This window comes from Arachis ipaensis, chromosome B3 (assembly GCF_059453495.1).
Source record: "Arachis ipaensis isolate K30076 ecotype BB chromosome B3, ASM5945349v1, whole genome shotgun sequence".
Lineage (NCBI taxonomy): Eukaryota > Viridiplantae > Streptophyta > Magnoliopsida > Fabales > Fabaceae > Arachis > Arachis ipaensis.
Genome location: NC_142438.1, coordinates 100,950,804 through 100,954,679, shown reverse-complemented (window position 1 = coordinate 100,954,679; position 3,876 = coordinate 100,950,804). Strand labels below are relative to the sequence as shown.

The 3,876-nt window shown below is 42.7% G+C and overlaps 1 non-coding gene across 1 annotated transcript; it reads right to left on the bottom strand.

Annotated features, from left to right (window-relative positions):
• Nucleotides 1–283: 283 nt before the first annotated feature.
• LOC148571792 (small nucleolar RNA R71) lies at nucleotides 284–391 on the bottom strand. The gene has a single exon (XR_015908774.1). It is a non-coding gene; the product is annotated as a small nucleolar RNA R71 (small nucleolar RNA).
• Nucleotides 392–3,876: the final 3,485 nt, after the last annotated feature.

The window sequence follows — 3,876 nt, the reverse complement described above, 5'->3', positions numbered from 1 at the left end:
TGAGCTAAAGCCTCAATTAGTTTCTCTGATGCAACAGAACTGCAAGTTTCATGGACTTCCATCAGAAGATCCTTTTCAGTTCTTAACTGAATTCTTGCAGATCTGTGATACTGTTAAGACCAATGGGGTTGACTCCGAGGTCTACAGGCTTATGCTTTTTTCGTTTGTTGTAAGAGACAGAGCTAGAATATGCTTGGACTCTCAACCTAAGGATAGCCTAAACTCTTGGGATAAGCTGGTCACGGCTTTCTTAGCCAAGTTCTTTCCTCCTCAAAAGCTTAGCAAGCTTTGAGTGGATGTTCAAACCTTCAAACAGAAAGAAGGTGAATCCCTCTATGAAGCTTGGGAGAGATATAAGCAACTGACCAAAAAGTGTCCTTCTGACATGCTTTCAGAATGGACCATCCTGGATATATTCTATGATGGTCTGTCTGAATTATCAAAGATGTCAATGGACCATTCTGCAGGTGGATCCATTCACCTAAAGAAAATGCCTGCAGAAGCTCAAGAACTCATTGACATGGTTGCAAATAACCAGTTTATGTACACTTCTGAAAGGAATCTTGTGAGTAATGGGACGCCTCAGAGGAAGGGAGTTCTTGAAATTGATACTCTGAATGCCATATTGGCTCAGAATAAAATATTTGCTCAGCAAGTCAGTATGATTTCTCAGAGTTTGAATGGATTGCAAGCTGCATCCAACAGTACTCAAGAGGCATCTTCTGAAGAAGAAGCTTATGATCCTGAGAACCCTGCAATAGTAGAGGTAAATTACATGGGTGAACCCTATGAAAACACCTATAATCCCTCATGGAGAAATCATCCAAATTTCTCATGGAAGGATCAACAAAAGCCTCAACAAGGCTTTAATAATGGTGGAAGAAACAGGTTTAGCAATAGCAAGCCTTTTCCATCATCCACTCAGCAACAGACAGAGAATTCTGAGCAGAATCTATCTAGCTTAGCAAATATAGTCTCTGATCTATCTAAGGCCACTCTAAGTTTTATGAATGAAACAAGGTCCTCCATTAGAAATTTGGAGGCACAAGTGGGCCAGCTGAGTAAAAGAGTCACTAAAAACTCCTTCTAGTACTCTCCCAAGCAATACAGAAGAGAATCCAAAAAGAGAGTGCAAGGCCATAACCTTACTTGGTGTGGCCGAACCCAAAGAGGAGGGGGACGACGTGAATCCTAGTGAGGAAGACCTCCTGGGACATTCAGTGACCAATAAGAAGTTTCCCTTTGAGGAACCAAAGGAATCTGAGGCTCATCTAGAGACCATGGAGATTCCATTGAACCTCCTTCTGCCCTTCATGAGCTTTGATGAGTATTCTTCCTCTGAAGAGGATGAAGACATTTCTGAAGAGCAAGTTGCTAAATACCTTGGTGCAATCATGAAGCTGAATGCCAAGCTATTTGGTAATGAGACTTGGGAAGATGAACCTCCCTTACTCACCAATGAACTAAATGCATTGGATAGGCAGAAATTACCTCAAAAGAAATAGGATCCTGGTAAATTCTTAATTCCCTGTAACATAGGCACCATGACCTTTGAGAAGGCTCTGTGTGACCTGGGGTCAGGAATAAACCTAATGCCACTCTCTGTAATGGAGAAACTTGGGATCTTTGAGGTGCAAGCTGCCAGAATCTCCTTAGAGATAGCAGACAACTCAAGAAAACAGGCTTATGGACAAGTAGAGGACGTATTAGTAAAGGTTGAAAGCCTTTACATCCCTGCTGATTTCATAATCCTAGACACTGGGAAGGATGAGGATGAATCCATCATCCTTGGAAGACCCTTCCTAGCCACAGCAAGAGCTGTGATTGATGTGGACAGAGGAGAATTGGTCCTTCAACTGAACGAGGACAACCTTGTGTTTAAAACTCAAGGATCTCCTTCTGTAACCATGGAGAGTAAGCATGAAAAGCTTCTCTCACTGTAGAGTCAACCAAAGCCCCCACAGTCAAACTCTAAGTTTGGTGTTGAACCCCCACATTCAAACTCTAAGTTTGGTGTTGGAAGGTTCCAACAATGCTCTGAACGTCTGTGAGGCTCTATAAGAGCTCACTGTCAAGCTATTGACATTAAAGAAGCCATTGTAGGGAGGCAATCCAATGTTATTTAATTATATCTATTTTATTTTCTATTGTTATTTTATGTTTTTTTAGGTTGATGATCATGTGGAGTTACAAAAACTACTAAAAAATCAAAAACATAATGAAAAACAACTTTAAAAACAGCTCACCCTGGAGGAAGAACTTACTGGCATTTAAATGCCAGTAAGAAGCATCAAACTGGCGTTTAACGCCAGAAAGAAGCATCAAGCTGGCGTTAAAAGCCAGAAACAAGCACCAGACTGGCGTTTAACACCAGAACAGAGCATGGAAGTGGCGTTAAACACCAGAAACAGGCTACATTTGGGCGTTTAACGCCAAAAACAAGCAGCAAGCTCGCGTTTAATGCCAGACATGCGTTCTAAGGGCGTTTTACACGCCTAATTGGAGCAGGGATGTTAAGTCCTTGACCCCACAGGATCTGTGGATCCCACAGGATCCCCTCAGGATCTGTGGACCCCACAGGATCCCCACATTTTATTCTCTCCTCTTCACACTTTTTCATAACTCTCTTCCACAAATATCCCTCACCAATCACCTCAATCACTCTTCCCCATCACCTCTTCACCACTCACATCCATCCTCTCTTCCCTAAAAACCCCACCTACCTCCAAAATTCAAACTCTTTTCCCTTCCAAACCCAACCCTAATGGTCGAACCCTAAACCTCCCCCCTCCTATATAAACCCCTCTTTCCTTCTTCATTTTCACACAACACAACCCTTTCTTCTTCCCCTTGGCCGAATACACACCTCTCTCCCTCTCCTCCTTTTTTCTTCTTCTTCTCCTTCTTTCTTTCATCTTTTGCTCGGGGACGAGCAAACATTTTAAGTTTGGTGTGGTAAAAGCATTGCTTTTTGTTTTCTCATAACCATTAATGGCACCTAAGGCCAGAGAAACCTCAAGAAAGAGGAAAGGGAAGGCAGTTGCTTCCACCTCTGAGTCATGGGAGATGGAGAGATTCATCTCAAAGGTCCATCAAGACCACTTCTATGAATTTGTGGCCAAGAAGAAAGTGATCCTTGAGGTTCCTTTCAAGCTAAAAAAGAATGAGTATCCAGAGATCCGACTTGAGATCCAAAGAAGAGGTTGGGAAGTTCTCCCCAACCCCATTCAACAAGTCAGAATCTTAATGGTTCAAGAGTTCTATGCAAACGCATGGATCACTAGGAACCATGATCAAAGTGTGAACCCGAATCCAAAGCATTGGCTTACCATGGTTCGGGGAAAATACTTAGATTTCAGTCCGGAAAATGTAAGGCTGGCGTTCAACTTGCCAATGATGGAAGAAAACGCACGCCCCTACACTAGAAGGGTCAACTTTGATCAAAGGTTGGACCATGTCCTCATGGACATATGTGTGGAAGGAGCTCAATGGAAAGTTGACTCAAGAGGCAAGCTGGTTCAATTGAGAAGACTGGACCTTAAGCCTGTAGCTAGAGGATGGTTGGAGTTTATTCAACGCTCAATCATTTCTACTAGCAACCGGTCTGAAGTTACTATAGACCAGGCCATCATGATCCATAGTATCATGATTGGGGAGGAAGTGGAAGTTCATGAGATTATACCTCAAGAACTCTATAAGGTGGCTGATAAGTCTTCTACTTTGGCAAGGTTAGCCTTTCCTCACCTCATTTGTCACCTCTGTAATTCGGCTGGAATTGACATAGAGGAAGACATCGTCATTGAAGAGGACAAGCCCATCACTAAGAAGAGGATGGAGCAAACAAGAGATCATGGACCTTAACAAGAGCATGAGAAA